The 10,728-nt window shown below is 41.2% G+C and overlaps 1 pseudogene; it reads right to left on the bottom strand.

Moving 5' to 3' along the window:
• Positions 1 to 4,451: 4,451 nt before the first annotated feature.
• Positions 4,452 to 5,608, bottom strand: LOC147357316 (adenosylhomocysteinase pseudogene; annotated as a pseudogene).
• Positions 5,609 to 10,728: the final 5,120 nt, after the last annotated feature.

The following is a 10,728-nucleotide window of genomic DNA, read 5'->3' as shown; positions in this document are numbered from 1 at the left end:
CATCCTAACTTTTTTAACAGTCAAGTTGGGAAATTACTACATGTAAAAGAATGAAATTAGTACATTCTCTAATGCCATGCACAAAACTCAAAATGAATTAAAGACCTAAATGTAAGATCTGATTCTATAAAACTCTTAGAAAAAAACAGACAGAACACACTCTGACATAAATCACAGCAAGATCTTTTTTGATCCACATCCCAGAGTAATGGAAATAAAAATAAACAAATCACACCTAATTACACTTGAAAGCTTCTGCATAGCAAAGGAAATCACAAACAAAATGAAAAGACAACCAACAGAATAGGAGAAAATACTTGCAAATGAAGTGACAAGGAATTGTTCTTGTTCTGTCACTGTCCAACTCTTTGCATGGAGTACGGCAATGCTAGGTGCCTCTGTCCTTCACTACCTTCCAGAGTTTGCTCAAATTCATGTTCTCCTGAATAAGGAATTAATCTCCAAACTATACAAACAGCTCAACATCTAAAAAACAATTTAATCAAAAAATGGGAGGAAGATCTAAACAGACATTTCTCCAAAGAAGACATACAGATGGCCAAAAAGCACATGAAAAGATGCTCAACAACACTAATTATTAAAAAAAAAAATTGAAATCAAAACTACAATGAGCTATCACCTCACAATGGTCAGAACGGCCATCATCAGCAAGTCTAAAAACAAAAAATGCTGGAGAGGATATGGAGAAAAGGGAACCCTCCCACACTGTTGATGGGAATGTAAATCGGTGTAGCCACTAAAGAGAACACCTTGGAGGTTTCTTAAAAAACTAAAAATAGAGCTACCATATGATATAGCAAATCCACTCCTGGGGATATATCCAAAGTAAACCATAATTTAAAAAGATACATGCTCCTCAACATTCATTGCAAAAATTCCAAGATTCCTTATTAACTGGAGAGAATAACAGCAAACTGTGCTGTTTAACGGAGAAGGCAATGGCACCCCACTCCAGTGCTCTTGCCTGGAAAATCCCATGGATGGAGGAGCCTGGAAGGCTGCAGTCCATGGGGTTGCTGAGGGTCAGACACGACTGATCGACTTCATTTTCACTTTTCACTTTCATGCATTGGAGAAGGAAATGGCAACCTACTCCAGTGTTCTTGCCTGGAGAATCCCAGGGACAGGGGAGCCTGGTGGGCTGCCGTCTATGGGGTCGCACAGAGTTGGACACGACTGAAGTGACTTAGCAGCAGCAGTGCTGTTTAAGAATGTTCACTATTTTTTTAATATTAAAATGTTTTTAATGGAAGTATAATTGACTTGCATGCATGCTAATTCACATCAGTCATGTGTGCTGAATTTAATTTCAGATATTGCAGAATTCCATGTTCAATGATTTTACTTTTATTTTTAATATACTGATGTTTTATAGTGTTTACATAAGAAGAATTATGACTTCCTGGGACCCCACAACCTAAAACTATGAACAGTCCCTAGGTAAGAATGAATAAATTTTCAATGGCTTTCTTTAAAAATGCAGAAAATCTCTACATGTTAGACAGTAGTTGAATTTTTTTTGAAAGACCTATTTGGTTGTCTGCAGGAAAGTTTAGTAGTTGAACTAAATTTTTAGTGACTTAACTGAACATAACAGTCTAATTTCAGCCCCCGATGATTTTTGCCATTTTTCTTTAGGCAGTCAAATGTTTCTATATTGATTGTCAAATGAGTCCACTTAGGACTTTGTGCCCTGATTTGTATTGCTTATAAGGAATTGAACTTGCTAACAATTCCTGCATAAAAATTAAATTTCTCTAGATCATATATAGCTACCAAGTTAGTAATGATGCCAAAGTAATTTACCAGAGACCTGATGGATTTACTTATTTTAAAAATGGAAATTAAAAGAGTAGAGAATTGTTCAGTATACTTATACTTACCTATGTACTGTTATTTGTACATATTATATGTGTGCATATGTTATATATACATATATGTGTGTGTGCATGTATTCAATATACCTTCTACAGTCTACTCTAGAGGAAGACATTTAATTTTTTTTTAGGCACCAAAGTTTTACTAACTCTCCTTCTTACTCTTTCTTTATAAACCAAGTTAATCTTTTTTGGATCCACAGTTGTGATGGGAACCAAGTTACAATGTACTTTTATTTCTTTCTGGCCCCTCTCAACCCCTGGTTGTCACTTCTATCATCCTTTCTCACTTACCAATATATTCCAATCCCTGTAAAATACAGACTAAAGGTAACAACATCATTGATTGGAGATTTTAGAGAATGCCCAGCACCAAGCCAGGCTCTCAGGAGCATTCAAACTCTGAGAGTTCCTGTACACTCTTTGACATAATTCCTTCTCATCTGTCATGGGTTGAGGAACCAGTGAACCTATAAATCAAGAACATGGTCTAAAGTCCATAGACCAAGCAAACGCCTGGCTGGTAAAGTGCATGGCTTTGTGACTGCTACTGCCAACTTCCAGCCTAAGGAAAGACTGAGTTTTTGTTGTTGTTCAGTCACTCAGTCGTGTTTGACTCTTTGTGACCCCATGAACTGCAGCATGTCAGGCTTCCCTGTCTTTCAACATCTCCCGGAGCTTGCTCAAACTCGTGTCCATTTTGTTGGTGATGCCATCCAACCATCTTGTCCTCTGTCATCCCCTTCTCCTCCTGCCTTCAATCTTTCCCAGCATCAGGGTCTTTTCTAAAGAGTTGGCTCTTCACATCAGGTGGTCAAAGGATTGGAGCTTCAGCTTCAGCATCAGTCCTTCCAATGAACACCCAGGACTGATTTCCTTTAGGATGGACTGGTTGATCTCCTTGCTGTCCAAGGGATTCTCAACAGTCTTCTCCAACACCACAGTTCAAAAGCATCAGTTCTTCAGTGCCCAACCTTCTTTAATGTCCAACTCTCACACTCACACATGACTACTGGAAAAACCATATCTTTGACTAGACAGACCTTTGCTGGCAAAGTAATGTCTCTGCTCTTTAATATGTTGTCTAGGTTTGTCAAGGAGCAAGTGTCTTTTCATTTTATGGCTTCAATCACCATCTGCAGAGATTTTGGAGCCCAAGAAAATAAAGTCTGTCACCGTTTCCACTGTTTCCCCATCTATTTGACATGAAGTAATGGGACCAGATGCCAACATCTTAGTTTTTTTAACGTTGAGTTTAAAGCCAGCTTTTACACGCTCCTCTCTCAACTTCATCAAGAGGCACTTTAAGTCTTCTTTGCTTTCTGCCATAAGGGTGGTGTCACCTGCATATCTGAGATTATGGATATTTCTCCTCATATCTGAGATTATGGATGTTGGTCCAAGCAATCTTGATTCCAGCTTGTGCTTCATCCAACCTGGCATTGCACATGATGTACTCTACATATAGGGCTCACCTTGTGGCTCAGCTGGTAAAGAATCCGCCTGCAATGTGGGAGACCTGGGTTCGATCCCTGGGTTGGGAAGATCCCCTGGAGAAGAGAAAGGCTTCCCATTTCAGTATGCTGGCCTGGAAAATTCTGTAGACTGTACATATTAGTTAAATAAGCAGGATGACAATGTACAACCTTGATGTACTCCTTTCCCAATTTAGAACCAGTCCACTGTTCCATGTCTGTTTTTTGACCTGCATACAGGTTTCGCATGAGGCAGGTAAGGTGGCCAGGTATTCCCACCTCTTGAAGAATTTTCCACAGTTTGTTGTGGTCCACACAAAGGCTTTAGCATAGACAATGAAGCAGAAATAGATGCTCTTCTAGAGCTCTCTTGCTTTTTCTATGATCCAACAGATGTTGGCAATTTGATTTCTGGTTCCTCTGCCTTTTCTAAGTCCATCTTGAATATCTGGAAGTTTTCAGTTCATGTACTGTTGAAGCCTCACTTGGGGAATTTTCATCATTCCTTTGCTAGTGTGTGAAATGAGTGCAATTGTGCAGTAGTTTGAACATTCTTTGTTACCGCCCTTCTTTGGGATTGAAATGAAAACTGAACTTTTTCAGTCCTGTGGCCACTGCTGCATTTTTCAAATTTGCTGACATACTGAGTGTATCACTTTCACAGAATCACCCTTTAGGATTTGAAATACTCAGTTGGAATTCCATCATCTCCACTAACTTTGTTTGTAGTGATGCTTCCTAAGGCTCACTTGACTTCGCATTCCAAGATGTCTGGCTCTAGGTGAGAAGGAAGGACTGAGTGAACAGTTCCAAAGCCCCTAAGCTCATGGTTTCTTGTGGGTAATTACCATGTACCTCCATCCTGACTAGGACTTGAGGAGGGATTTCTCAATTCCCCATGCCACACTTGGAACAGCATGAAGGATGCAGCAGAGGCCAAAGACCAAGTGACTGGTCCCAGGGTGTTGATGACAGACATTATTAAACCAATCTCAAAGGTGGTTCCATTTGTTCTTAGGGAGGAGAGGTGGGACCCAGGCAAGGACAGCAGCTCGAAGGCAAAGAGCAGGTTTGCTTCTCAATAGCAGTAGTGATCAGGTTTGAAGGGGTCATCATAGGACATGTCCAGGTAGTAGGCTCCTTCTCAGTCAGCTTGGTTAGCTTCACATTCTGCTTGCCCAGGGGGCTTCAGCCACTGCTTTATCTAGCTTCTCATCCAGGGTACTTGTCTGAGTGGGTCCACAGCTCAAAATGCACCAGCACCTGATTGGTGAAGGATTTGCTCATCACGAACTGGGATGACCCATAGCTCAGCCCAAGTCGGACAGCCAGCCCTTGGCTAGCAGGATGATGCGACGCCCATTCTTCAACAAGTAGCAGTCCACCTCAGTCTTAATATTCACCTTCTCCACAGCATTTTAGCTCAGCCACTTGACATCAATCTCCATGTCAAAGTGTCCACAAAGTGTCAAAGTTACACACACAATGACATCATCTTTCGTCTCTTCAAAGGGCAGGCCAAGAGTTTTGTTAGTACAGCCTATGGTGCTAACAAAGATGCTGCAGTCTGGACAGGCCTAATCCCTGGTGGTCACCTCTTAGCCCTCCGTGGCCACCTAGAGTGTGTTGATAGTGTAGCTCTCCATGATGATGACGTGGCCCCAAACCCCCTCAGGGCCTGGGCACAGCCCTTGCCCACATTGCCATAGCCTGCTTCCACCACCATAATCATCGTCTGCAGTCCCCTTGATGCCATCTATGAGGGGCTCCTGGCAGCCAGAGAGATTGTCAAGTGTGTTCTCGGTGATGGAGTCATTGCCGTTGATGGCAGGCACCTTCAGGACCCTGTGTGCCAGTTGTGGACCCCTGTTGTGGTCTCTTTGGAGATGCCTTGGACAGGAACTGCGGGTACTTGGTGTGAATGAGGTTGGTGAGGTGCCACTATCATCCAGAATCATGCTGAGCCACCTGTCCTTGAAGTACAGTGTCTGCTCTATGCACCACAGATACTCCTCATCTCTTTCACCCTTCCAGCTGCTGCATGGTCCTGGGTGGAGAAGATAATTGTAGCTGGACCACTGCACCTCAACACACAGGGTGACAAGAGTCTCGATGAAGACAGAGATGAAGACAGCTGTCTCCATGGTCACGGTGTCGGCAGTGGGCAAACCGGATGCACTTCAGTGGCTCGGAGGCGGAGGCCATCTCCCACATGTGCATCGGGCCTGGTGTCTCATCCTCTGTGACGTCTGGGACCTTGCATCCCCAGGTGGCCAGGTTAACGGCAGCAACCTTGTAAGAACGTTTGTCCAACTTGCTGGAGGTGTTTCCTCACAGAGTGATGCACCCAGGCCTCAGGCTGGGAAGAGGCAGAGGCTGGGCAGCTCTGGGCAGGGCAAGACATTTAATTCAGAACAAAGATTAAAGGAAACAAAGCCTCCTAGCTGCCAGTCAAGTACCATTTCATGAACTTAGTCTCTGCTTTTCTAAACATTGGCTTTGTCATTCTTCTACATGTCAGTTGCTATCTGTGCTCAAAGCTACAAGCCTTTTCTCATATTTTCTGACCTTTAATTACCCTATTAATATTTTCTATTGTTGTGAACTTTATTTCCATATTTCCAGACTTTGTCCAGTCTAAACTGTCTTTCCAATCATTTGAAGAAACCAGGCATCTTAAATCTATATTAAGTAGGGCTCAGGGAGATAACAGAGAAGGCAATGGCACCCCTCTCTAGTACTCTTGCCTGGAAAATCCCATGGATAGAGGAGCCTGGTAGGCTGCAGTAAATGGGGTCGCTGAGGGTCGGACACGACTGAGCGACTTCACTTTCACTTTTCACTTTCATGCATTGGAGAAGGAAATGGCAACCCACTCTAGTGTTCTTGCCTGGAGAATCCCAGGAATGGGGGAGCCTGGTGGGCTGCCATCTATGGGGTCACACAGAGTCGGACATGACTAAAGTGACTTAGCAGCAGCAGCAGCAGCAGGGAGATAAGTATCATGGGTTATTTAGCTCACCTATTCTAACTCATCAAGTGTGAATGGCTTTATTTCTTATAAATTTGCTAAATAATTTTTTGAAATCCTTAGTTATGCTTCATGTAATTTTAAAAGGATTAGTCGTGGATAATCTCCTGTACTTGGTTTTCTCATTTGTTGTTATTTTTAATCAATCCTTTCTCAAAAATCATTTAGTCAAATTTATAAATATTTAGTCTTCAAGGAAAAATGTCAGTAAAACACATTCTATTGGTGTTTTGGCTACATTTATAGAACTGGAGTGAAAGGATGAAATTCAGATGCTTCTTTTTTGGGGTCAAATCTCTGTATTTTATTTTAATTAAGCAATTATTTTATTCCCTCTATTAGTTTAAACATTTCACTATGTACCATATGGCAAATACCTTACTAGTCAGAGTATATAAAGATGCATAACACAGTCTCAGTTCTTAAGAAGAAAAATGCATGAATAGGACTATATACCATGAATAAATATATATGTTGGTTGGTTGAGTCACTGACTGTTTATATCTGTTTCCTCATCTACTTATTATAGTTCCCCTTCCACTTTAAGAGTGTTCTTGTGTGGGCAATAGAGTCACTATTATATTTAACTTAAACAATCCTAATTTCTAATGATATCTGACTATACAAACTTCTAACAAGGTAAATGAAGTGGTCAAAATATCTACCTGTAGTATTTGAGTTTATCAGTTGAATTATGAATTCGTATTTCAGATTTTCTTATTTATTTATTTATTTATGACCACTCCTCCAGTTTGTGGGATCTTAGTTCCCTGACCAGGGATAGAAACCACACCCCCTGCAGTGGAGGTGCAGTGTTAACTACTGACCACCAGGGAAGTTCCTAGATTTTCTTATACACACTGTACTAATTTAGATTTTATCCATTTTCACACTTTATATTCAAATTTTATTTAAACTATCCACTGCATACTTAACATTTATGCTTTTATCTTCAGATTTTCTTCAGTCATCTAATAAAATTTTTCAAAATGTACAGATAAATTATTTGAGATATATTATTTTGGGGGAATTTATGCATGAGGCAGAAACTTTTTTTTCATTTATTCATTTTTTAATTAAAGGATAATTGCAAAACATACATTTCTCCAAAGAAGACATACAGATAGCTAGCAAACACACAAAAAGATGCTCAACATCACTCATTATCAGAGAAATGCAAATCAAAACCACAATGAGGCACCATCTCATGCCAGTCAGAATTGCTGCCATCAAAAAGTCTATAAACAATAAATGCTGGAGAGGGTGTGGAGAAAAGGGAACCCTCTTACACTGTTGGTGGGAATGCAAACTAGTATAGCCACTATGGAGAACAGTGTGGAGGTTCCTTAAAAAACTGGAAATATAATTGCCATATGACCCAGCAATCCCACTGCTGGACATACACACCAAGGAAACCAGAATTGAAAGAGGCACGTGTACCCCAATGTTCATTGCAGCACTGTTTACAATAGTTAGAACATGGAAGCAACCTAGATGTCCATTGGCAGACGAATGGATAAGAAAGCTGTGGTACATATATACAGTGGAATATTACTCAGCTATTAAAAAGAATACATTTGAATCAGCTCTAATGAGGTGGATGAAACTGGAGCCTATTATACAGAGTGAAGTAAGTCAGAAAGAAAAATACCAACACAGTATATTAACACATATATATGGAATTTAGAAAGATGGTAATGATGACCCTATATGCGAGACAGCAAAAGAGACACAGATGTAAAGAACAGACTTTTGGACTCCGTGGGAGAAGGCGAGGGTGGGATGATTCTAGAGAATAGCATTGAAACATGTATATTACCATATGTGAAACAGATCACCAGTCTAGATTCAGTGCATGAGACAAGGCACTCAGGACTGGTGCATTGGGATGACCCTGAGGGATGGGATGGGGAAGGATGGGGAAGGGGGGTTCAGGATAGGGAACACATGTACACCCATGGCAGATTCATGTCAGTGTATGGCAAAAACCACTACAACATTGTAAGGTAATTAGCCTTCAATTAAAATAAATAATTTTTTTAAAAAAGGATAATTGCATTATAGAATTTTGTTGTTTTCTTCCAAGCATCAACATGAATCAGCCATCAGTTCAGTTCAGTTCAGTCGCTCAGTCGTGTCTGACTCTTTTCGACCCCATGAATCGCAGCACACCAGGCCTCCCTGTCCATCACCAACTCCCGGAGTTCACCCAGACTCACGTTCATCAAGTCAGTGATGCCATCCAGCCATCTCATCCTCTGTCGTCCCCTTCTCCTCCTGCCCCCAATCCCTCCCAGCATCAGAGTCTTTTCCAATGAGTCAACTCTTCGCATGAAGTGGCCAGAGTACTGGAGTTTCAGCTTTAGCATCATTCCTTCCAAAGAACACCCAGGGCTGATCTCCTTCAGAATGGACTGGTTGGGTCTCCTTTCAGTCCAAGGGACTCTCAAGTGTCTTCTCCAACACCACAGTTCAAAAGCATCAGTTCTTCGGCGCTCATCTCCTCCCTCTTGAACCTCCCTCCCATCTCCCTCTCCCTCCCCCTCCTAGCCCTCTAGATTGTTACAGAGCCCCTGTTTGAGTTCCCTGAGTCATACAGCAATTTCCATTGGCTATCTACTTTACATATGGTAACATAAGCTTCCATGTTACTCTCTATATACAACTCACCCTCTCTTCCTCTCTCCCCCGTGTCCATAACTCTGTTCTCTATGTCTGCTTCTTCACTGTATATTCTTGCCTACTTTGCTGTAGATTAATTAATCATTGGGGTGTGATTTTATTTCTGGGGTTTCTATCCTGCTCTGTTAATCCACATTTCAGTTTTTGTGCCGGTAGTATACTATTTTGATTAATTTAGCTTTGTAGTACAGTCTGGGAGAAGGCAATGGCAACCCACTCCAGTACTTTTGCCTGGAAACTCCCATGGACGGAGGAGCCTGGTAGGCTGCAGTCCATGGGGTCGCAAAGAGTCAGACACGACTGAGCAACTTCACTTTCACTTTTCACTTTCATGCATTGGAGAAGGAAATGGCAACCCACTCCAGTGTTCTTGCCTGGAGAATCCCAAGGACAGAGAAGCCTGGTTGGCTGCAGTCCATGGGGTCGCACAGAGTCGGACACGACTGAAGCGACTTAGCAGCAGCAGCAGCAGTAGCAGCAGCAGCAGCAGCAGCAGCAGCAGTACAGTCTGAAGTCAGGGAGTCTGATTCCTCCAGCTCCATTTTTCTTTCTCAGAATTGCTTTGGCTATTAGTAGCCTTTTGTTTTTCCATATAAATTTTAGAGACTTCTGTTCTAGTTCTGTGAAAAATGTCATTGATAATAATAAAGATTGCATTGAATTTGTAGATTACCTTAGATAGTATAGACATTTTGATAATGTTGATTCTTCCAATCTAAGAACATGGTATATCCTTCCATCTCTGTGTCATCTTCAATTTCTTTCATTGGTATCTTAGAGTTTTCAAAGGAAAGGGTTTTATATTAGGTAAATTTATTCCTAGGTTTTGAAAATTTTATTCTTTTTGATGCAATAGTAAATGGAATTGTTTCCTTAATATCTCTTTCTGATCTTCACTGTTCATGTATAATAGTGCAAATGTATACAAAAAGAGATTTATTTGCATTAATTTCAATCCTACAGCTGTACTGAACTGACTGATCAGCTCCAGTAGTTTTCTGTCACTGTTAGCAGATAACATGATACTATATATAGGAAATCCTATGTATAGTATCATGTTATCTGCTAACATGATACTATGTATAGTACCATGTCACTGCTAACAGTGACAGTTTACTCTTATTTTCCATTTTACATTCATTTATTTCCTTTTTTCCCTGCTGATTGTTCAGTTCAGTCTCAGTCATATCCGACTCTTTGAGATCCCATGGATTGCAGCATGCCAGGCTTCCCAGTCCACCACCAACTTCCGGAGCTTGCTCAAACTCATGTCCACTGAGTTGGTGATGCCATCCAATCATCTCATCCCCTGTTGCCCTCTTCTCCTCCTGCCTTCAATGTTTCCCAGCATCAGGGTCTTTTCCAATAAGTCAGTTCTTCACAACAGGTGGCCAAAGTATTGGAGTTTTAGCTTCAGCATTAGTCCTTCCAATGAATATTCAGGACTGATTTCCTTTAGGATTGATTGGTTTGATCTCCTTGCAGTCCAAGGGACTCTAAAGAGTCTTCTCTAACACCAAAGTTCAAAAGTATCATTTCTTCAGCACTCAGCTTTCTTTATGGTCCAGCTCTCACATCCGTACATGAATACTGGAAAAACCATAGCTTTGACTAGATGGACCTTTGTTGGCAAAATACTGTT

Source organism: Bos grunniens, chromosome 15 (assembly GCF_055505025.1).
Source record: "Bos grunniens cultivar Pamir isolate PY7600 chromosome 15, Bosgru_T2T1.0, whole genome shotgun sequence".
NCBI lineage: Eukaryota > Metazoa > Chordata > Mammalia > Artiodactyla > Bovidae > Bos > Bos grunniens.
The sequence above is the reverse complement of the archived record's forward strand: the minus strand, read 5'-3'. Positions and strand labels throughout refer to the sequence as shown.